Raw genomic sequence first — 25,158 nt, 5'->3', positions numbered from 1 at the left:
ATTGGCAAGTAATTACCATTTTATTGGATAGACCAATAATGGACCAAACCTTAAAGATATAGAAGCTGTTTTTCAGCTTCCATTCCTATAAGAATGCTTAGGAATAACTGCCAATCTTGCCAGAATTCTACTTTATTAGCAATGTTGTGATGGCAGTCATACAAAGCAGCATCTGGTTGAACAGAATACAGTTTTCCTTGAGGACTAGAACTAGTTTTATGAAATATGTCTTTTCTGAGGAAACCTAGTCAAAATCTGACAGAAAAATAGATTGCAGTTCCCAGATGTGAAGGGAATTGCTAAGAAACCTGGCAGTGCATTGTCTACCAGTAAAACTACAGTAAAACTTTGATTTTATGTAGATTTCAGATGTACCAAGGAAAAAAATAAGTGTGGACTTCAAATAACAGATAGGTTATTCTTTCTGAGGCAGTCTGGACAATTAACATAATGCATGTCATTTGCATCAAAGTGTTTGGTGATGCAAATTATGTATGCTATCAATTATATAATGATGCAAATTATGCTATCAATTATATAATGATGCAAAATACATTAATTAATGCAAATGGCATCAATTATGGCAATTATCTAAATTTAAATTTAACAGACATTCAGCTTTAACAGACACCCTTTCTTTCATTAATCTAAAAACTAAGGCAGTGTTTTCGGTTTCACATCTTTCATCCATTTGTACAAATTCTGGAAATGACTTGGAAAAGAGTGACGGTATCAGGGGTGGGGTGCCAAGAAACTCAGGGCGGTGGCCATGACCACATAAAATACAGGTAAAAATGTGGTGAGGTTTCAGTCATAAAGGCATGGCCACCATCTTGAGGGTTTTTTCCATTCTTCCAACCCCCAAGGCTGCCCCTGGATGATAGAGCATGGTTTTCAAACTTGGCATCTTTAAGATGTTTGCGCTTCAAATCTTAGAATTCCCCAGATGCTATTGGAGAATTCTGGGTTTTGAAGTTGACACATCTTAAAGTTGCCACATTTGAAAAACAATGATATAATAGAGGATTAACATGCATGCAATCTTTCCTTCCTCCCAGTTTGGTCCACTAGGGCTAAAGCTATTCTAGGGCAAGATGATTCAAGAAAGCCTAAACTCTGGTGGAGTCAAATGACAATAATGGTAGTTACATTAAAAGGTAAAGGTAAAGGTTCCCCCGCACATGCGTGCTAGTCGTTTCCGACTCTAGGGGCCGGTGCTCATCTCCGTTTCAAAGCCGAAGAGCCAGCGCTTGTCCGAGGACGTCTCTGTGGTCATGTGGCTGGCATGACTAGACACCAAAGGCGCACGGAACGCTGTTACCTTCCCACCGTAGTGGTCCCTATTTTTCTACTTGCATTTTTACGTGCTTTTGAACTGCTAGGTTGGCAGAAGCTGGGACGAGTAACAGGCGCTCACTCTGTTATGCGGCACTCGGGATTCGACCCGCCAAACTGCCGACCTTCCGATCGACAAGCTCAGCGTCCTAACCCACTGAGCCACCGCATCCCCTTACATTACTTTATAGGTTTATTAGCAAAACCTATTTTCTGCAGGTTATTCATGCTCAGATGCTGAATAAAACTACATTGCTTGGAATCAGGGAGGTTTTCTGAGACCAAATGATATTATGCGTCCACCTGAGCCAGGATTTCTACTCTGGTCTATTCAACTGGTGGCTCTTCCAAGGATTGAATTTGGTTTCTTCTGCATGTGAGGCATGTGTTCTGCCACTTGCTGGTCCTCAGAAGTGATCTCTAGTATAACAGTGTCACACTAGGAGATTGTTTCTTGACCTTCTTACAGCTTCCTGGTGGATGATTAGAAATATACTTATAGATGGGACTCAGGATCCATGAAAATGAAAACTGGGAAGTAAAATCAGCTTTAAAATGGCTCTGCAATTACAGGGCATAATTACAGATAGATTAAACTCTAAGAGGATAATATGACCTCAGACAGAAGGGAGAGAGAATGCACAAAGGGAATGATGTGAGTGTGTGCAAATGCACACATGTATATGTACAGTATGTGTAGTGGGATCATCTGCAGAACAAATGTGTTTTTCTCAACAAAAGAAAATATTATCTGGGACAAAAAGTAGTCCTTGCACATTATAAAAGATTGTAGAGGGTTGATCATAGTATCAATCATATCTTGTATTTGATCTCTATTATGTTACAGTTATTCTTACCATTAATAAGAAGGGCAACTGGAAGCTGTGCAAGTATATTTTCTTCAATGGTATAAAATTTGTGAGTTTGACATTTGTGGAACTGATCAAGATTAAGTGGTCTTGAAATTCCTCCAATTTTGCATGAGCAAAAGCATATTTTTTTGTCTTTATCTTTACAAATCAGGAACTTTAAATCACTATTTTAGTTTCTCCCAACTAAAATGCTTAATCTTTGCAAGGCATGCTTCAATATGTCCCAAGGAAATTTTTACTTATACTGATACTAGGAAAGCCATACAATAAAAAAAATATCAAGAGTCTTGAAATTTTTAATGCCAAATTGAATTAGATGAACTATTAACATGTTTATTAAGTAATACATCAAAACTTCTGTTAGGTTTTGAGATACCAAGACCTCTTTGGTGTTTATAATTACAACAGACACTAATCCCTGTGGAAACTGTTTAGCAACAACCAACCTCTAAATCACAGAAAATTCAGAGATCAGAAAGAATTTTGGGTGAACTCTAAGTATTAAATAACACAGATTTCCTTTCACCCAGATCACAAGTTTGTTGGTCCAGGGCCACACTGAACAATATTCTGACCCATCTCAACCACGTAAAAGGGAGTGAGCATGCAAAAGCATTTTTATCCATTCCGTTTCTGATAACACCTTGTACACTTATGCTTAATTCTCACTAAATTCATGTGGTTAATTGTCAGTTAATTTGCTACAAAAATTATCAGGTCTCTTTTTAAAAAAAAACACATGAAAAACAAAAACAAAGAATGGGACCATTTAAAGGGCAGCGAAGCTGCAATAAACAGCATGTTGCTTTCTTCAGTCCTATAAAATATTCTGGGAAATAACGTTGTTCCCCGAGTCACTACAAGAAAGATATCTGCTCTCAGAAATTCCACAAAGATGGGAAGAGATCTGCAGTTTAGTACTAGATCTTTCTCATCTCTATTGTCTGAATTTATTTATTTTGTGTGTGTGTGTGTGTGTTCACACAGTATATTTAATTCACCTATTACAGAAGTCCATTTTCCAGGTTTACATAGATATTTGGAGATGTCAATTAATCAAGCACGTATGTTAACCCAGCATGTGCAAATACAGCTGCTAGGTCTGTAACTGACATGTTTAAGATTATTGTATGAGTACAACCTTTATCTGAAGTTGTAAAAAAACTGAATGAGTTTGATGGAGTCACGTGTTGATGAGGAGAACAATATTACGCCTTTGGCATACATAGTACTTTATGGAATACTATGATCAGTAAACAGAAAGGTTCCTACCTTGGCAAACAAATTTCTCCAAGTAGGAAAACCAATAGAAATGAAAGAGTAAAGCAAATAAACCATCCATAGATTTCAGGGGAGCAATGGCTCAGCAGTTAAAGTTGCTAAGCTTGTCATCTGGAGACCCAAGCTTCATGTAACAGGGTGAGCTCCTGTTCCTTGCCCCAGATCCTACCCACCTAGCAGTTCAAAAGCACACAAATGCAGACAAGTAGATTAGTAGGTTACCTTCCCACTTTGGTAACACCATTCTGTGCCCTTTTGGAGTTTAGCCATGCTGGCCTAATGACCACGGAAATTGTCTTCTGACAATGCTGGCTTCCTCAGCCTAGAAACAGAGATGAGCTCCATGCCCTAGAATTGGACATGACTGACAAGGAAAATGTTATCATTACCTTTTAGAATTTCCTACCATTTAGGATCAGAAGAAGGAAGGAAGACAAGTAGTTTGCAAGACAAACACTGAATTTACAATGTAGGATGACAATCATTAACACTGGCGCCGTTGTGGCTGGAATTTGGGATGAATATGCAGAATCCAACCCAGCAAAATGAGCAGGCCATTGTCATATACATGAGAATTTGAAGTGCCTCCTCTCTCACTAAGTCTGTTAAGCCCTAACAGTATCACTATTTACAGAGAATAATCTGCTGGTACAGAGAGGATTAACAGTTCTCTTTTACAGATACCCCCCCCCAAAAAAACCCTATCTGTTCAACTTACGCTGGTTTAGGAACAATGCGTTCACTGAAAGACATGGCGTTCTGCCTTGGAGTAGAAAAATTAAGGAGATTTCCACTTTGGGCAATGTTGTTTCTGAGTGATGGTTCATTCCCAATACTTATTCAGACATTCAGAGCTGCTTCCAGCCAGTGCTTCGTCGGAGCACCAACCAGACTAAGACCTGATGGCTTTAGCAATGCAAACAGACAAAAGATATACAATAGAAGGATTCATGCTTGTAGCTGGGTATGGCCATACCATGTGTTCAATTATGTTAAAAGGGCTTATTCCTTAAATTTCCACAAGATTAACTCCATTTTTGTGATGGGCTTTACAGTGAGTTTGTTAGATACCTCCATCTCCATAATGGACTTGGAGACTAGAGAGTTAATGATAATGGTATGGAGTAACTCTTTCCCACCTTTGGAGACCTTTCCTGCCATTCCCTCATTGGCACTTTCCTTTTTTGCCATCTGTGCCCAACAGTGTTATGGAGTTGCTCTGCTAGTTAAGATCACGTATCCAAATCAGACTTCTACTTCCAAGAAACACCAAGGAGATCCACAGTTAAGATATAAAAAATATCTAAACCTGTGTTTAACTCCTTCAAGTGTCTTAAATTCAGGTACAAAGATGTTTTCAGAACATGACTATATCCACCATTTACACACCAACTTTAGGCATCATTTAAAAGAGACAATTACAAAAAACTAAGAGAAAACAAAAAGACTACAAGACATCCCCTCCAGCAACTCACATTCAGATAAGCAAGGATCAGGTCAAAAACAATACTTTAATCAGGGAACCACCAAGAAGAAAACTACATACTCATCAAAACTGAAAAGGCAAGCTGCTACATCTAAATAGGCAGCAAACTCCACTCAGATTTGCACTGATGATATTACTTAGTTGGGCAATGAAACTTCGACAAGAAAACAATCAAGGTCAGAGACCACCTGGTACTCCACAGTTCAACCATGAGCTATATACAGTTTATTGCCTTCTAATGGATCTTCATCGTTTTTAAATCTATTCCCCTCTGATTATCAGGTCTTATCAGGTCTTGGCTACTGAGTTGTGATATATTTTAAAATGTAATACATGCCTCTATTTATTCATGCACATGGATGTAAGTTATAAGTTTCCTTTTGCCAGTCAAAACCATTGTATTGTTGAAGGAAATGTCTTCATCATGGTTCAGTCCAAGCTGGGGATAAAAAAACATGGCGACTGCTTTAGGAAGAAGGTTACAGTTTATTGCAGAGGACAGCCAGACAGAAAGATGGTTCTAGCTGAAAAAGGGCTGAGCACATGTAGGGAGTAGGCTTTTATACCCTTTGGAGCCTTTTGTTTGGAGTTATTTCCTGTTTCAGGTTTTGTATTTCCTGTGTCACAGATTCTGACCTGAATCTGGGTGTGCCTTTCTGGTATTCTTGATGGTTGTGGGTCAATCCTATTATGTCCAAAGGTCATAACCTGCTTCCCTTGGGCTGGGGTATATAGATTTTAGGTCTTTGTCTTCTTAATGTTCCAGCTCCAGCCTTCCTGATGGTTTACATTTGCATGTCTATAGAACTGGTTTTCTGCTTGGGGGAAGGAGACCTGGGACTATTGAGAAAACTGGGCATGCTTTCCTGATTCTTTAACATCTTTTTAGGAAATATATTTTCTGCCCTTTTAATATTTCCTTATCTGAGGAGCTGACTTCCCACAGTATTGTGTTACCATCTCCCCCCTTCAAACATACACTCTTTTTTGTAGGAGGGGAGTTTAAGAGAGTGAGAAAAATATCCCCTGAGGCAGAAGGAAATTGGATGGACTAAATTGGATTCTGGATTACTTTCTGATTTCTGGCAACATCAAGGGAAAGTGAAGACTGTAATTTTGGGTTTCAGTTTGGAAAATGCGTAGCTGGTGTACTAAAACTGATCCTCAGATGGGGAGTAAGCCTAATATTTTCATAGGGCTCTGAAAAAACAGGAGGACAGGGAAAGAGAAAACTGCTTGGAATGGACAATTGTAATCTGTGTTTGATATTGTCCTTAAGAGTGGCTTATTTTTATCCAGATATTATTATCCCTAATGAAGGCTAATAATAATCTGCATGAAAGTGACAACAATTATCATGTTGCAAGGAATATGAACCTTGTGCCTACTTTTCAGAAGGAATGTCCTGACAAATGGATTGGATACTCTGGAAGGGCTGAGTATAGAATTGGCAGATTGATGGATGCTAACCGTATTTCCCCTCAAGAATCTTAAATTTATTTTAAAAAGATAGGGAGGAAGGAAGAAATGGAGAAGGAGAAGAAGAAAAAAAATCTACAAAACAAATTTCTTGATCTTAACTAGAAGTGTTTGCAGGAAAGGGCAAAAAAACCCAACAACCTTAAGATAACAGTCAAAACTGCAATCAAAGCTCTTGCCCCTTTTATGTGGGCTATGCGTGCAAACCACATTAAAAAGAGCATAACTTTGTCTTTTCTTTTTTTCTTTTTTGGACACACAGATCCACAGACATTCCTGATCTTAACATTAAAAAAAGAAGAAACAAAGGAAAACTTTTACCAAAAGGTAATGCAGTGTTGCTGCTGGGCATTTCAATAGGTGAGGAGGATGGGGAGGAAGTGGAGATAAGGCATCTGTGACAATTAACCTGGCCATGATGGTTCCAGCAGCACTGGAGCCAATGACTCTGCTCTAGGGAAGCCAGATCCAAGTACAGATTTCATGTACAGCTTCGCAGACTCTGAAATTCTGCCCATACACACACACACACACACCATCTGAAGCAGAGATAAATGATAAAAATTCAACAACAGTCTACCCCACCAAGTCTCCTGTCTCTCTGCTTTGATTTGTTCTTGATTATTGGATTCCTGCTCTTTGATCTATGATTGACTTGCTGACGTCTTAAGTTAATGATGAAAAGGGCTTTTTTCTCCCCCCAAAAAACTGCTTGAGCTCGTGTATCACTGCACTATAGCAGTGAGTCATGTTGGGACTAAACTGGTGCCCAGACAATTCTCCTAGGTGGGGGTGGTCAAACATTAAGGCCAAAAACAGATTTGAGGATTCTGCACCAATTTCATGCTTAGATGAGGAAGAAATTGGCAAAAGTTATGCCAACCAGCATGTATGATGCAAAGTTATATAATTCTTGTTAATTCTTATAATCTGTCACCAAAATGCTGGGCACGGAATTCGCTTATGTCTAGATATAGTGGTCATAAATCTGATTTTTAGATTGCCAGGTTTAGTTCTGTATTAAAATCTGTCCAGCAATTGTGTGAGTCATTTCTATGGTCCAGGTTGAAATGCGAACAATGTAGGCATACATGAATTTGTTTGCTTATGCACAAAGTACCAGTGACTTGGTTTCCAGGCAGACATTGCTTTTCCTACAACAAATGATAAGTATGGGTCTTACCCCTTGCACAAAGTTTATCTCTGCCCTAAATGACTTTTATTCCTGCCCTGTCTTGAATTGTACAGGAATGGCATGAAGGGAAGGAGAATCAGGAAGAGAATAACTTCTGCTAACTGAACCTTCCTGAGGAAACATGCAGGCATACAGCTCCCTTATGGGATGGGATTTTCTCCCTGGAACCCCCCGGTTCTTGCCAAGAAGACCTCTACTCCTTCCATTCTGTGTAAAAGAAAAAGAAAAAAGGACAGCCTTCACTGTGGGGTGGTAGAAAGGGCCCTCAGGGAATGGCTGAATGGGCCCCTGAGTTCTGCTGGCAGCCTGTCCTTATGAGACCCCTGTCTTCAGGAAGCGTCATCAAGCTGAAGTTCAATGATCTGAGACTCTCCTCTCATTTGGCAAAGAATGTGCACACAGAGAAAAGGGAGAAGGCTATAAAAAGAAAAAAGAGGCTGGATCATAAGCAATTTTGCTCATCTTCTCAGCCTGACTCAGCATCAGCCGTTTCCCTCCACCTCACCGCAAAGGTTCCAATCCAGAGAAAGCGTGATCCCTAAATATTACCTCCCCTCCATGAGTGAAATCCAAATCTTGTGACTTCCAATTCAGCACTGAAAGAATGTTGAGCACAGAGCTCAGGTTCCAGAGCCCTGATTTTGCAGCTCTGAAAATGAGAAACAGTACTAAAAAGGAGTCTTTAAGGGTTTACGAAGCGCTGATCCTCTGTGCAAAAGCTACTGCAAGGGTGCACACACCCACAGACATACACACCCGGCATTTCGAATTGATGCCTTTACAAATTTGAATAACTGACCCATTGACTCAGTTCATACCACATGCTAAACTCAGACAATTCATGTTCTGGCTTAATATTACAGCCTGTTTTACACAATGTAGTAAGACTATGGCTGGATTCCCACAACTTCCTGAATTCACAAGCTAATCATTAACTCAGTCTAATGTGATGTATGCACTGGCAATCAATACATCACAGACACTAAAGTATTAGTATAATAAAGTTGTCTCTTTGTTAATACCATGAATATTACAGTATTCACATTGCTGAACTGAAAAAAAAAGAAAGAAAAAAGTGAGCAAGGAAGAGATGAAAGAGGAGAAGGAAAGAGGAACATTTATTTTATGCATAATGGATAGAAGTTATTTTTTTCTAGTGAGGAAGAACCTGGGATTAATAGTAGAATGCTTGATTCACAAAACATAACTGATTATGAAATGGCTCCTTTTCTGGTACTATCCATTGTATTTGACCCTCTGCCCAGATCAATCAATCTGGGTCCCACAGCATTCTGAAGGTTGTGTGGGTAACCCTAACCAAGTTTAGGAAAAAGCTTTAACTTCCTAGGTTAGGTGTGGTATGAGAACACACTCAATGTATTAGAAAGGGAAGGACCCTCCCCAGAAAAACATGTTTTCTCATTGCTATTCTTAATCTGCATAGCACAGAACCCTTGACTTCCAAATATAAAGCTTCCATTAAATTATCTAGTGTAGTTAAGGGTGTTGGGAATTTTTATTCATCATTATTCTGGAACTATAGATACCCCAACTCTATTGAAGAGACTATATGAGAGGCAGTGGTATGTTCATACCAAATAGATGGTTTATACCAGGGGTCCCCAACCCAGGGTCGTGGCCCACTACCAGGCCTTGGCCTATTTGCAACTGGGGCACATGAACAGCAGGGCAGCATGCATATGCACTCACAGCTTGACTTGTGTGAGTGGTGGGCTGGGGCACACACTTGCCCTTGTGCTCGGAGCTTGTACACTGCAGCTCACATGGCTGGGGGGAATAGGAACTGGGCTGCATGAGTGGTGGGCCAGCATATGTGTAACTCAAATAGTTGAGCTGCATGTGAGACGCATGAGTTGCTGAACCTCAACTGGGCATTCCTCCCTACCCGCAGCCGGGCTGCCAAGCCACAAAGGTTGGGGATCGCTGGTTTATACTGTCTCACTGTACTGAACAAGCAACAAATTACTAACATTAAACCTTGCTTCTGGATTGTTCCCAAACAAGTCATGCAACATTTGTAGACAACAAGAAACCAAGTGTTCATTCTTAGAAAACTGAACAAGCCAGCATTTCTGGTCATCATTATCACCATCATTATATACAGTAGCAGCAGATGTACTGAAGAAATGAGGAACCCAGGTTTAAAGCAGAACATGTCCTATATAACCCTTAGTTTATCTTCAGTTAACATTTCATATAAATCTTCATGTTTACAAATACAGGCAACCATTGCAGGATAAAATTAAACTTAATATAAACAGTTGTTGATGCTGATCATTGTCATCCTGAATAAAAACACATCTCCCAAATGCATAAGAATACATTGAAATGCCTCACTACCTCTTTTTCCTTGCAAATTTAAAAACAAAATGTGGCCATACATATTTAAAAATGAAATAAATATTTTATCAACTTTATAGGCCTTCCACGGGTCATGCTGAAAAGTGTATCTAAAATGTTATCCTATTTATGCTAGCAGGCTACTGCTTGAGAGGGCAGAAATATACATAATGGTTCAATCAGCTTGTTTGCCCTGGCCAACCTTTTCCTGATCTCATGTTCCCAAGCCTCCACCTACATCCCACTCGATATATGACTCTGAGCTAGTAGGCATCCCTGAGGATAATGAAGCCCTCTTCTGTCCACACTCTGTCTCCAACTTAAATACAGGGAGAGGGAAGCAGATAATTCCAGGCTCTGCAGATGTTCTGCAGATTTTATTTAGAAAGGAAACAAGCAGGTCATATTCCCTCCAACTTTTTCTTGTGGCCCTGAGACACACTTGGATTTCACTGCTGAGCATTTGGGGTGGGGTGGGGTGGGAAATGGTGGAAAATGGTGGCAGCTGCAAATTTAAACCAAAGGAGTTCTCTTGAGGAGAATTGAAATAAGAATGTTAACTTGAATTGTCTGTTTTCTCCATAATAATTGGTTTACAGTCACAGTATAGCTTATGTGTCTTGAACTGCACTTCTTTGGTAGTTCCTTTTAAGTAAGGATTTTCTAATTGTGCCAATATGCTGTCAATGATTTAAATACCTATAGAATTTATGCTGTTAGCAAAGGCTGCAGATTCAAGGATATGTACTGCTGTTGTTCTATCTCCCTCCTTCTGCAGTAAAATGCAGGGTCAGCTTCTTAGAATAACAATTAGAGCTTTGGACGCTGAGCTTGTCGATCAGAAGGTCAGCAGTTTGGCGGGTCGAATCCCGAGTGCTGCGTAGCAGAGTGAGCGCCTGTTACTCGTCCCAGCTTCTGCCAACCTAGCAGTTCGAAAGCACGTAAAAAAATGCAAGTAGAAAAATAGGGACCACTACAGTGGGAAGGTAACAGCGTTCCGTGCGCCTTTGGCGTCTAGTCATGCCGGCCACATGACCACGGAGATGTCCTCGGACAAGCGCTGGCTCTTCGGCTTTGAAACGGAGATGAGCACCGGCCCCTAGAGTCGGAAACGACTAGCACGCATGTGCGGGGGAACCTTTACCTTTACCTTTATACTGTATTTCAAAGCTGCTCTGCTGCCTTTCAAAGAAATGTGTCTGTAGTGTCTTCACACTGAGTGTAATACCTGTGAATCACTTTCCCCTACCTGGTGCCTTCATCAGATGTAGAGCTATTATATAGGGTTTTCTGCTAGTGTATGGGCATGCTTAAAGCATCTTGGATCAATCACTAGTATAAAACCTACAGTATGTAACCTTGGGGCTCTTCTTTAATTATTTATAAAATTTATTGGCTGCCAGCTGCCTATCTTACCATAGGGTAACTCTGGACAGCTTACAGTTACATATACAGTTAAAACATAAAAGTTACTGTTGTGTAGTGAGTTCTTTGCTGGCAATAAGCGAGACGAGAGGTTGCAAACAGGAACATTGTTTTATTGAGGCAAACAGGAACAGAACTGAAACAGAGGCTTCTGCGCAGCTACTTATATGGTTGGCCACTAGGTGGTGGCCAATAGGTTTAAAGGAACCCATTCCCGCCCCAAATCATCCAATGATCTTCTTGGAGATAGCAAGTCTGACTAGTCAGTGACCGTTACACAGACACACCAATTGAGCAACCTTAAGCAGCATTCAAACAGACATGTGAAACAGTTCAAGTAAAATCCCAATACATTACACAGACGTTAAAATCTAAGGACACATGGGGAGGGTGGGGTGGAGTAGGGGGAGGTAGGATCTGCTATTACTCAATCAACCACTTCCATTGCGTTATTCCCCCACTGGGGCCCCAAGCCAACTGGCAGAGCCACATCTTTAGGCCCTTATGAAAAGATAGGAGGGTTGGGGTCATTCTCACATGGGGGAGGGACAAGATGTCCCAGGGAACAGGAGCAACAGCAGAGAAGGCCCCCCTCCTGGACCCCACCAGCCAGAATAATCGGGCCGATGGGACCCGCTGCATGCCTCCTCTGCAGGCACGAGTGGGATGGGCCCATCTCAGTGGGGTAAGACAGTCGCTCAACTAATCTGGACCCATGCAATGAAGGCCCTTAAAGGTGAGATGTAAGAGAGCAGGGACTCACTATAACTGCTAGCTTTAGAAAATAAAGTATCATTGACTCACTTCCAGTTGTTGGCATTTATTTGGGTGAGTTTTAAACCATCCTTATAAAATGCTGCTCAGAAAGTCCAAACAAGGTTTGAGTAAATGAGTTGAGAATCCTAGCATAACCCCTTCAGGTGATCAGTGTAGCACCAATGCGTTGTCAGCAGGCAATTTCTAATTATAAGGTGCAACATATTGCTTCTACTTTCAACAAGTATTGTCCTCCCCTGCTGCAAAATGTCAGTGCCTCCACATCCCTTTCTATTGTTAGCAGGCCCACGCAGGATCTCCTCAGTCCTAGCATTGCTGGCAGTCTTTGCAGTTTGGGCAATATCATCTTCCCTTAAACACAAAAACAGAAGGAAACAAAAGCTATTTCTCTCTCTGTCCCTATACTGATCACACCTTCCAGAGGCAAACCCAGTTCAGTTTAGAATTTTACTTTTAAGTAAGTGAACTGCTTCTAGGGACGCGGTGGCTCAGTGGGTTAGGACGCTGAGCTTGTCAATCAGATGGTCGGCAGTTTGGCGGGTCAAATCCTGAGTGCTGCATAACAGAGTGAGCACCTGTTACTCGTCCCAGCTTCTGCCAACCTAGCAGTTCGAAAGCACATAAAAATGCAAGTAGAAAAATAGGGACCACTATGGTGGGAAGGTAACAGCGTTCCGTGCGCCTTTGGCGTCTAGTCATGCCGGCCACATGACCACGGAGACGTTCTTGGACAAGCGCTGGATCTTTGGCTTTGAAACGGAGATGAGCACCGGCCCCTAGAGTTGGAAACGACTAGCACGCATGTGCAGTGGAACCTTTACCTTTTAAGTGAACTGCTTACTTTAGTAAACAAGTAGAACTGCTTGCCTCCAGAAGTTGTGGGTGCTCCATCATTGAAGGTTTGTCCAGCCATTTGTCCAGAATGGTTGAGGGTCTCCTGCTTGAGTAGGAGGTTGGACTACAAGACCCCCCAAGATCCTTTCCAACTCTGTTATTCCGCTAATTGCACAGCATATACAAAAAACATTTGATTGGGAAGGCTTTGTTTTTGCTGATGTAGGAAGATTGCAGCTTTGGTATCCATTATGTAGGCTCCCATTCAAATCTGTGGTTCTGTCTAAACTCCTCCACATCCCCACCTCCTATTGTCCTTAACCAGTTCAGTTTTCTTTTTCTTTTTTTAGTTCTTTTATTATTTTTTCTTTATATAAAATAAAAATAAAAATAGACAACGGGAACAAAGTTAAACAAACGGGAAAGGGGATTAGAGTGAAGGAAAGGAAAAGAATTTAAAACAAAAGAGTGACTTCTAACTTTTTCCAGTGCAGTAAATTATATAATGATTATAAACCCATTTTTTTTACTTATAGAAAGACAAAAAGTATTAGCTATTTCTATAACAACAATCTATTTAATCATCAAAATCCAAAACCAAAATTTCATTTTTATCTCTTTTGAGCAGAAATGGTTTCCAAGTAGAAAAAAAGATAGTTTTGTTCTTTTCTCTCATTAATCTGGTTAACTTTGCCATCTCTGCCAATTCCATCACTTTTTAAATCCATTCTTCCATTGTGGGAGTTACGGCTTCTTTCCATTTTTGAGCTTATAAAATTCTCCCTGCATCACCAAAGTTCAAAGTTTTTCCCAATATTTTAAGCAATAGTCCCCAAATCAGTTTCCAAATAACCTGGTTATGGTGAGGTGGATGGAGATAGCACCAGGGCTTTTTTTTTAAAAAAAAAAAAATCTTGACAGGAGGATAGGGAGGGGATAGAAAGCACTTTATCCAAACTTGTCTGGGGATCCCTGCAGCATATCAGGAGATAAACCTGTCTTAGATGCAAGAAGCTGGCAAGTATAATGATAACAATCTTGTCTGATTGCCGCCTTCACTTTACTTAGCAAATTAATTTCCCTGCCTAATATAGGAATGGTGACCTTAAGTCAAAGCTAGAATACAACTGTCTTCCCCAACCTGGTTCCCTCAAGATATTTTAAGATAGTAACTCCTGGAATTTCCAGGATGGCATTTCCAGCATTTATGGAGGGGATGATTCTGAGGAAAGATAGCTTAGACTCTGAAATGAAACATTTGACTCTGCATGCAACAAAATTAATTGACTTTATATTATTAAACCAAATGGTATTTGGACAATACCGTAGGTTTGATAACAAAAAAACAATTAAAAATATTGCAAAAGATTCTTAAAGTCATATGGACCAGATGTTTTAATTGCTTTGTTTTGCAATTCATGAGTGTCATCAGTTTTCTTGTTTAGGATCCAAACTGTTCGCTCAACATGTGTCCAGTTAATAATTCCAGCACAGTATCATATCACAGGTATCGCCTACATGTTAATGGTTTTGATGGTATTTCCACTCTTCCATTTTGTCTTTAGCAACTTTCTCACTCCTTTGGATGTATTCTTTACTAACCACATTTTTAACTTGCCTATGTTTGATATTAATCAACTGTAAAATGCCCAGATACTTGTAGGCTTCATTTTGAAGGTTTGCCCATTGAGTGGAAATAAGATAAAGTACTAGATTCTGGAGTCTACATGGTTATTGATGTTCTGAGGAGACTAAGGAAATATTTATCAAATCTTCAGATGATACCAAACTGATGGAACAGCTAACATCTCAGAATACAGGAATAAAACCCAGAATGATCTTCCCATATTGTACCAGGGGTTTCAAATCATTGATTAGTACCCCTCAGGCAAGAAGAGTGTCACACATATTGTTAAATGTGATCAGTCTTGGACAGGCAAAATAGCAGCAGAGTTTGGACTCTCTTTGGGCTTCAGTCCTCATCTTTCCTTTACAAATGTCAGTGAGCAACAATGACAAAGTCCTGTAATTTAATCTGTGTACTTAATTATAGAAAGCAAACAATATATTTATTTCTTGCCCAATTTTAACTCCAGTTAAACTATTAGTTTTACTCATGGGAGGTCCCACAAATTCATTTAGGAGTTGCATTTCTGCAAAGTTTGAGACGTACTGTTTCAGGAAAATTTGGCTGAGTACAGCAGAATGATATTTAACAGAGACACACGCAAAGTGTTTCACTTAAGAAAAAGAACTCAAATGCCTAGATATAAAATGAGGGTATTTGGTCTGGCAGTAGTCCTTGTGAGAAAGAATTTGGAATAGCAACTGATTACTAACTAGACACGGGTTTAGCAGTATTACATGACTGAGATTTTTAGTTGTTATCAGTAGAAATATATTTTCCAAAACATAGGAAATATTCATCCCACTTTATTTTGTGTTGATCGTAGTCCATGTTGAGTATTGTATGTGAGGCAGATCTTCGGTAATCTGGGAGAGATCCTGAACTTGGCTCTGAACTTCTGAGATGCTTCAGGTCTATCACCAGGAGAAAGTAGATTGAAGTTCCCTTGGGACAAAGCCTAAATTAAAAGCCCAACAAAAGCCTACTAAGCAACTGATAAAGGGCCTCTGCTACACAGCAGTGAGGCCAGTAGCAGAGTTTCACTTTGTGCCCTAGCACATAATTGTTGGGATGGAAGGAGCTGGAGGGCAGAGCTTTCAAGTCTTTTTCACACCCATTTCAGATCCACCAATTTATTGCACTTTTGGAGTAACCATGACCCACCTACCCCAAAGGTCCAGGTTTTGGAACATGGACTATAGAGTCTGTGTCATAATGGCTGCACAGTTTCCCAACAAAACTATCTCTGCTATCTATGTAATTTGTAAAATAAGGTGTAGGTAGTCCTCAATTTACAACAGTTCATTTAGTGACTGTTCGAAGTTACAACATCACTGAAAAAAATTGACTCATGACCATTTTTCACACTTACAACAATTGCAGCATCCCCATGGTCACGTGATCAAAATTCAGACACTTGACAACTGACTCATATTTATGACAATTGCAATGTCCCAGGGTCCTGTGATCACTTTTTGTGACCTTCTGACAAGCAAAATCAATGGGGAATCCAGATTCACTTAACAACTGTGTTACTAATTTAACAATTGCAACAAGCAAGATTGCCAAATTGGGCAAAATTCACTTAACAACTGTCGTGGAAGTAAATTGAAGACTACATTATATACTCCAACATTAAACACCATTTTGATGCAAACCCTTTTTTTTTCTGGCCAGTCAAGTACGAGAGCTGATACTTTTTTTTTTCTTCTAAAAGCTTTGATTTATTTAAATGTTAAAAGGTGAAACAAAAAAAAACAACCTATGTGAACCTAAAGATAGTGGGATAGTAGGGTTACAAGGAATGTCCCAAAGCAGTTTTTAAGGACATTTTTAGCAAAGTTTGGGAAGAAGATTTTTTCTCCAAATTTGGGGAAATTAATAACCCACTAATCAATTGACTATATAGAGAAAACCTGCTATCTGCTTGTGGACTGACTCGTAGTCTTCCTTTAAGCAGCTTGTAGGAAAAGTTATTCTCTCAATAAACTTGTGAGATAAGCTACCTTGAAAGATATAGATGCCAAGCACAGGAAAATTAGGAAGTCCAGGTAGTTAAAATGACTATCAAGGTTTATTGCAAGCTTATGCTCTCTACAAGAATCTGTACTATTAACAGTCAAAGCAAATAAGTGGTAGATAAGAGGCAATGGAATTCAAGGTGGGATGGGCTTAGATCTCTTGAGGGAATGAAGGGACTGGAGACTGATGTTGTGTTTGACCCCCTCCCTTGGGCTCAGCCTGGTCATTTCCTACAAGATGTGCTCAATGACAGCTAGAAAAACTGTAGCCATAACTGAACAAGGATTTGCCATTTGGCCTTCCATGCTTCAACATTACATTCTTCCTGCCCTACCTCTACCCCAATTTGTTCCTGTTTGGACCTTTCTGGCTATCCCCTGTGTCCATTTCTTGTCCGGACAAGTTAGTGTAGAAATCAACAAAATCCAAGCCAGCAAGATATACTTAATCAAAAACCAATGCAAAATATACCATGGCCTTTGGCTATAACATTGCATAAAAATGGTTATATCAGCAGTAAAAAGATGCTATTTTATTCTGTATGCCTTGTTCCTTCAGATGATGGAACATGATAAACATTTCTGTTTGACTGTTTCTATATTCTATTTATATCATATGCTTTTACAGTCCTTGCATTTATTCTATAAGAGTTTCTAGCTATTTTATTTTCAGAAAATAATTATTGTTACTGTTATTTGTAAATAATAATTTGATTTGCACATTCAATGAATCCAACTGTATTAGTTGGCAACCGAATAAGCAAAGGGGGATGATTCAAATGGTACAGCTGTGTAGAATCACTTTGTTTGGCCATAGTTTATAGACTTTATGATTCTTCACTGGTCAACCACAGGCTTTCATTGCTATGATATATTGATAGTCTAGCACTTCTCCATAATTTTTGCTGATAATCTATATAAATCAAGTCATTATTTTGTGTTGAAACAGAAAACAGCCTACTTGACCTCATGACATTGAAAATTAGGATTATCAACATAATATATAACCAGGGTACACACTGTATCTCATTTTTTTTGTCCTCTGCAAATTAGTACTGAATTAAGAATTCAATGCTAGTAACTCATTTTTCAATTACTTTATTTTTGGAAGAGAGGGATGTTGGCTAGCCAACAACCAGGGAAGACTAAGGTTTGTGGTGTTGTAGGGATTGCAACTTCATCCAGGAATTAGGGAGTAAAACCAAAAAATAAAAAGCAGCTGTGTCCAGCTGTCTAGGAACCTGATCTGCCTCCAACTGACAACGGCTGTTATTCTTTGAACTAAGGGGCTTTGGAAGGAGAAGACCAAAGATGACTGCTTGGAAGTGATTAAGAATGCGACAAAGTTTCTTAGCTGGCCAAGAAAAGCATATCCTCCATCTTCCCCTTTGTTCGCCTCTCTCCCCCAAGTCTTGTAAATAAATAAGTTTTAGTTGGAACAGAAATTTCCTCCTCTCTCAAGTGCCTTACACTCATCAAAACCAGGCATGTTAGCCATAGAAGATCACACAGGGCTTCTTGCTTTCTCATGGGTACCATCTACTCTAAAAATGAAGGTTTCCTTTCTGTTAGTTTGCCTGTAAAAATGTAGGAGTGCACTGCAGTTCCTTTGGCCATAAAAAGGATTGGTTTCTCACAACCTCACGCTTGCAAGTATTTTATGTCTCATCTCACCATCCAATCTTTAAAGTTCAAAACCCAAGAATGGAAAAAAGCAACCTTACTGGATTAGGCTGAGAGCCCTTCCTTCCTTCCTTCCTTCCTTCCTTCCTTCCTTCCTTCCTTCCTTCCTTCCTTCCTTCCTTCCTTCCTTTCTTTCTTTCTTTCTTTCTTTCTTTCTTTCTTTCTTTCTTTCTTTCTTTCTTTCTTCCCATCACCAATACTATATCAGGGTTTTTTTTGTCCAACCTAGAACATATAGGGGGTGGGGGAGGGAAAACAATGTCCGTGGAAGTAAGAGTGAGCTTCAAGGAAAGCAAGATGTTGCAGTTGAGTGAGATGAAAGGCTTGGACTGGGATAAATAGTAAGGGTACTGATTGTGGGTTTTTTAAGAGATGAAACCATACTCAGCTTTTGATTAAAATGTCAAAACTGCCCCTTAGAAAGTGAGCAGGAATAGGACAATAGGGAAACAAGGAAGACACAATTTGTTTAAAACAATCACAGGTAATGGGATTACTTCCTCTGCATTTAATATGTTTTCTCATTTATCATCTTATTTAGTGGCAGTTTTGGGGTGGCACACATGTCAGGGAACTACTGTATCTCTTGAGGGGTTATGAGAGTTAAACCAATGCAGTATGTTGTATTGTCAGACAGAGTAGCAACTTCATGGGAATGCATCAGGAAGTCTTAGAGAAGACCATCCAGTTCTTCAAAATGTACTAAAGAACAACTGACTCTCAGCTTTCTCTAGTACTTTTATTCTTCACTGTCTTGATTTCAAATCTCTTTTGCTTTCTTCCATCTTCTATAACACCCTAAGACTTGGCAGCTACATGCATGAATACCAAGACTGTATTTCTCTCCAAACTGCAAGAAACATTCTCAAAATATTCAGAAGCTCTAAAGGATAATGTACAGTTGAAAACAAAAGTTTTGCTTTTGGATCTAATGAACCAACAGCTGGAAAAAAATACACGGGACTTTGTTTTTGTATATGACAACTGCTGTGAGATTATTATGTGCTCAAAATTGGAAAGGCACAATGCTACCCAAACAGAGGAATGGTTGGCAAAGAGATTGCTAAAGAGAAGACAACATCTACATTTATTGCTGGCTGAAAACCCCTGATAGACTTTCTAACATGAAACAGAATTGTGTTTTTTTCATCATCAAAACCACTTATGACTTGTGGTTTTGATGATTAGGAAAAAAATATAAATAAAAAAAATAGATTTTTGTAACCATAGAGTAAGAGATAAGTTTGTAATTATACTTCTGTTTGCTGCAAAAGAAATTGTAAAGTTCTTTTTCTCTTACTCTTTTCTTTCTCTTTTTCTTTGTTTTCTTTATCCTGTATCAGTTTTTGTTAGTTTTTATCCTTTCTTTAAAACTTTTAATACAATGTATATAAAAATATTCAGAAGCACTAATTAGTATGTCCTACCCAAGATAGATATCTACATGCCCATTTCTCCCTTCAGTTATTGTTATGGAAGAGCATAATGTTCCTTGCCTTCTGCAAGTAAAAACAGCCTAATTCCAATTGGATGCCACAATAGTTTGTTTGACATGAGAGGCATAGTGTAGATATACTATAGCCACCTATCGGAGTATTTTTAAATCCCAAGGGTAGATGTGCCCAAAGGAGAGAGAATCCAAATGACTTACAGCAGGACCTTAATACAGAGCTACAAAGTGTACAGGAAATAATTTGGACATCATTACAGCCAAGAACAAACTGCTGAGAAAAAGCAGCTGCTACCAGCATGCCTGTCCACCAAGTAGGAGATTATCTATCTATCTATCTATCTATCTATCTATCTATCTATCTATCTATCTATCTATCTATCTATCTATGTGATTCATATGGGTTCCTACCTCATATAGTGTACATAAAAAATGACATCAAACCTATGCAAAATATCTTGTAAATATAAATTTGAATTGAGATTTACAGAGGAGTCCCCGAGGTCAAATCGTATTTCTTCTGTTTCTGAGGTACTTAAAACAGCCCAGAAACTTCAGCTGTAGTAGAATGTAGTGCCATTGGCCACTGGGCCTAATTCAAAGAGCCCATCTTGAGGTCTTTAATAGTTTTAGTAAAGGCAGGCCTTCATTGTGTCAGCCTTCTTGCATGTTAAGATCAGGAACAAAGGACTTTTTCTGTTGTGCACTTCTGTGGCCTAACAATTTGGTTAAACATAAAAGGAACCTTTTCCGTAATGGTTCCATGGTAGCTTGCTATCAGTAGTTGATCAGGTTTTTTCCAAAGTAGCCTCTAAAAATAAAGTAACATGCTAATGAATGAATGGATGTGTTAAGAAAGTCCAAAGGCTCCTTCCTTCCTTCCTTCCTTCCTTCCTTCCTTCCTTCCTTCCTTCCTTCCTTCCTTCCTTCCTTCCTTCCTTCCTTCCTTCCAAACTTTCCTTTGTTGCTCAGAAATTGGGATTGGTGAAAGGAAGACAATGTTTGTATGTGATTATTTTATTAATGCTTTATTATTAATTATCCCAATAATAGCATGTTACTTTACTTTTGAGGCTGCATTGGAAAAGTTAAAGTTAGGTAATAGCAAATGGACAATAAATGACATTCTCCTCCATCTGTTTGTTGGAAGTAGCACCACAATCTCACTACTATGGTATATCAGAACCTCTTGTGTAGTATATTCCAAGGGAACTTCCAGATGACCAGTCTTCCTGTCCCCAAACCTTTATGATTCTGTCTGAGGCTGGCTTCATAATGTTCCAGCTTTTTTTGACCTTTTGAAATCTTCCTAGAAATAGAGCTGACAAAACAGCATGGCATATTTACCTGTGAAGAACACATCAGTTCATCACAGATGGTCATTTTTGTCCAATAACCAAGCACAAAGTTCTGCCAGCCAGTCATTGCTCAGCTGCCATCCACGTACTGATTGCACTGTCTTACCTCTGCCCAGGTTCTTATCTTCATGGTCTTATAAACATACCACTCCCTCGTGTTTTCATCTGTCCCCTTCAAAGCCACTGATACAAGGATACCAAGATTATTTGGGCTGAAGTTCATCCTGTCAAGTGAGCATTCAGCTACAACGGGGATTAGGAAAATGGCAGAAGATGAGCTGGTACGCTCCTCTATTAAGAGCACAAATTCTGCTTCTCAGCAAGGAGGTGAAATCCAAATGTTTGGGTACTGGCACTGTCTCATTATTAAGACTGTCCTTAAAAAGGAGAGCACACACAGGAAACGATGCCAATCACCAGATGTGGCATCATCTTATTGGTGGAGTTTATTGTGAACCTTTATCCAGATCTATGCCTCTCACTGAAGTCTCCCAGGAAATGAAGTTGCATCTGCCTGGCAACTGCCCATTTAATTGCACCTCCTTCTCACTCAGGGACTTGCTCGTTTCACATTGGAAGATTGGCTCAGGCAAAGAAGTGCATCTTGAAATCTCTCAGGGAGTAAAAAATGCTGATGGATCTAAAGAGCATTTAGTTCCTTGCCCCTCTCACAAGTTTTACAAATTTGACAACTTTAATTTGAATTAACTAATTAAAGGAATTGGGTATATCTAGTATAATGCAAGGGACGCGGTGGCTCAGTGGGTTAGGACGCTGAGCTTGTCGATCAGAAGGTTGGCAGTTTGGCGGGTCGAATCCCGAGTACCGCGTAGCAGAGTAAGCGCCTGTTACTCGTCCCAGCTTCTGCCAACCTAGCAGTTCGAAAGCACCTAAAAATGCAAGTAGAAGAATAGGGACCACTGCGGTGGGAAGGTAACAGCGTTCCGTGCGCCTTTGGCATCTAGTCATGCCGGCCACATGACCACGGAGATGTCCTCAGACAAGTGCTGGCTCTTCGGCTTTGAAACGGAGATGAGCACCGGCCCCTAGAGTCGGAAACGACTAGCACGCATGTGCGGGGGAACCTTTACCTTTACCTAGTATAATGAAGAGAAGGACTAGGGGTGACAAAATAGCAGTGTTCCCACTGGCAAAAAGAAGAGGGGGTCAACCTATTCTCCAAAGTACCTCAAGGTAGGACAAGAAACAATGGATGGAAACTAACCAAGGAGAGAAACAACCTAGAACTAAGGAGAAATTTCCTGACAATTAGAACAATTAATCAGAGGAATGGCTTGCCTTCAGAAGTTGTAAGAGCTTCATTACTGGAGGTTTTCAAGAAGAGATTGGACAGCCATTTGTCCAAAATGTTATAGGCTCTCCTGCCTGATCAGGGGGTTGGACTACAAGACCTCCAAGGTCCCTTCCAACTCTCTTATTCTGTTAACTTTAAGAGGTATAGAATTAATGCTGGCTGGGGATTTCTGGGAGTTGAAATCCACACATATTAAAATTTCCAAGTTTGAGAAACACAGGCCTAAAACTAGATGGGGGTGATCTACAGGACCCACGATCTGTTATCTTTTCAGATGATCTTTCCTAGCAGTTGCATGTAGTTTATTAAATATCAGAAGGGCCAAGCTAAAATAACTTTAGGATACATTCTACTAAAGAGTTGCCCCCAGCATCACCTTCTGAGACAGGGACTGACAGAAAGACTGGAACCACTTTAAAAAGAGGTATAAGGGATGCAATTCCAATGAAAATCTTTTCCAGTCATTTGGGTTCCTCCAATTTCTGAAGGCCCTTTCTTTGGGCAAATGCTCAAAAAATTATTCAACCGCTGGATTTCTCAGAATGGATGCTGGCCTAATAGTCTTAGCTATGAAATATGCACTTTCATAGCATGTCTTGCGACAGTTAACTATTTCCGTTTGTGAGATAAAAAGTTGTCACATGTTATGTATCCAGGTGAAGAGAACACATACACACTTACATAGCAGTCACCACCAGGGGGCATTGAACTGTAACTGTTTTGGTGGGAACCCAGTTTTGGCAGGAAACAGAGGTTCAAACCCATTGGCTGGCTGCTCACCTGGCCAGGTATAAAAGGAGGGCAGGTAACCCCTATTTCCCAGTACAGTCACTTCCACCTAATAAAGATCTGCCATGCTGTACTCATCGTCTCGGCATCCTTCCTGTGCTCCAGAACCCACTACACAATATCACATATCAACAATCCCCAAATATGAAGGAACCGGGCAGCTGTCTTTCAGATGCCCATTGGCCACCCTTAACTTAGCTGCTTCCATTTTCACAGAAGACAACACCAGCCACTAAGACATACTGATTTTCATGGTTGGAAGCCCACCCCAATGCAGCTATTAACATCTACCAATGTTTGCCCAAGCAGAAAACCAGCATGGATGCAGGCTACTTGTCTGTGCTGAATCCTCTATAGCTGGAATCTGCCTGGTTGGGTGCCTTTTAACTCATAACCCCTGTCCTCCACTAATTCCTCATTAATACCAGATGCTCTATTCTGTTTTCTCTGCATTGTGAGATTATCAGTGCCACTTTGAGAGCAAGCATCTCATTGCAAAGAACGATAATGAAGGGTGACAGTTGGAGACTGGAACCAGTGGAAAATAAACTTGGTGATGCTGCTTGGGGAAAAAAAGGGAAATGTTAAAAATGTGAGGCCAGTGGATTCTCAAACTTCATATAGCTGCACTCCAGCATCAGCTACAAAATATATCTCTTTTGCATTAAGAAGACATGGAGAAAACTACAAACACGTTGTTGTGCCAAAAGCAATGAAGAATGCCAGGCTGCTGTTTGGAGAAGGGGGAGCAGCTTCTAGAAAGGACCAGGAATTCAAGGGTGCACTTGATGTGGGTGGGAATTCAGTCATCTGGCTGTAAAAGACATTTAAGAGAATAGAAAGAAGCTCTGTTTACACAACACACTTAATCTGATCAATGAATTAACCAGCATTGCACCCTCAGTTATAAGATAACCCAAACCATAAGGAAATTAAGGTGAATATCAGCCCAGTTTACCATGTTGGGTAATGCAGGTGCCTGACCTAGTTACACATGTCGAGGGAACTCAGATGCTGTGTTTCTTATTCCACACTAATCAAGGATTCTGCCATGAGAAATGCAAACATTTTTGTCATAAGGGGTCTCACAAGATAGATATATGGAAAATACTAGGTTCTTCACAAAAGTAGCTACTGCCTTGCTTGTATCTTCCACTCTCTCCCACCCCTAAAATCCCCAGGACATTCTCTATTTGGTTTCCCCCCTTTTATTTTCTGGAAAAGTAAGCATATTTCAAAATGCAGTTCATCATATTATTTTTTTCAGAATGCCAGTGGGGCTTAAGAGCTAAGAGAAGAGAGATTCCTGGAATTAAATAAAAACTCTGTAGATGGGGGCTTTGCTTTGAAGCATGCCAACTTTCAAATTTTTCAGGAATAAAACAATTAAAAGACAGGGGATAATCCCTACTGGAGAGTCCATGGGGATATTTGTTCCCACAAGCATCTATGAACTCACCAATGTCAAAAAAGCACAGCCTCTCTGGGCTCTGGAAAGGGAACTGAGAGTGAGCAGGACTTGGCAGGAACATTCTTGTTGTTTAGTCTCTCCCCAGTGATTGGAATTAAGGGGTACACTATCTTGGGAGATATAGATTAATCGTTGATAGTATGGCTATGCATATTTCAAAAGTCATGCAAACTAACATCGTTTTTGGACTTCGTGTGAAGCACAGAACCTCTTGGCTAGTCATTAAATCATCCTGTCTCATTTCAGGCTGGAAAAAAAAGCTGCTGCTGATTTAAGAGTTACATTAACTCTTTAACCTTAACTGTTCACCACTATAATTTCCAAATCTCCCTCTGTCCTCTTCCATCTTCTTGAAGTTATACTTAACATGGCTTTGATAAACTATCTAACTCAATAGTT

General features: G+C 39.9%; 1 protein-coding gene across 1 annotated transcript in view; it reads right to left on the bottom strand.

Annotated features, from left to right (window-relative positions):
• The window catches only part of KCNK3 (potassium two pore domain channel subfamily K member 3), a gene marked incomplete at both ends in the record, with an annotated part of 97,947 nt that overhangs the window by 2,442 nt on the left and 70,347 nt on the right, over window positions 1-25,158 (bottom strand). The window lies entirely within an intron of this gene.

Source organism: Vipera ursinii (assembly GCF_947247035.1).
Source record: "Vipera ursinii genome assembly, chromosome: 1".
Classification (NCBI taxonomy): Eukaryota; Metazoa; Chordata; class Lepidosauria; order Squamata; family Viperidae; genus Vipera; species Vipera ursinii.
Note: the sequence above shows the minus strand (reverse complement) of the source record. Positions and strands in the feature narration are given on the sequence as shown.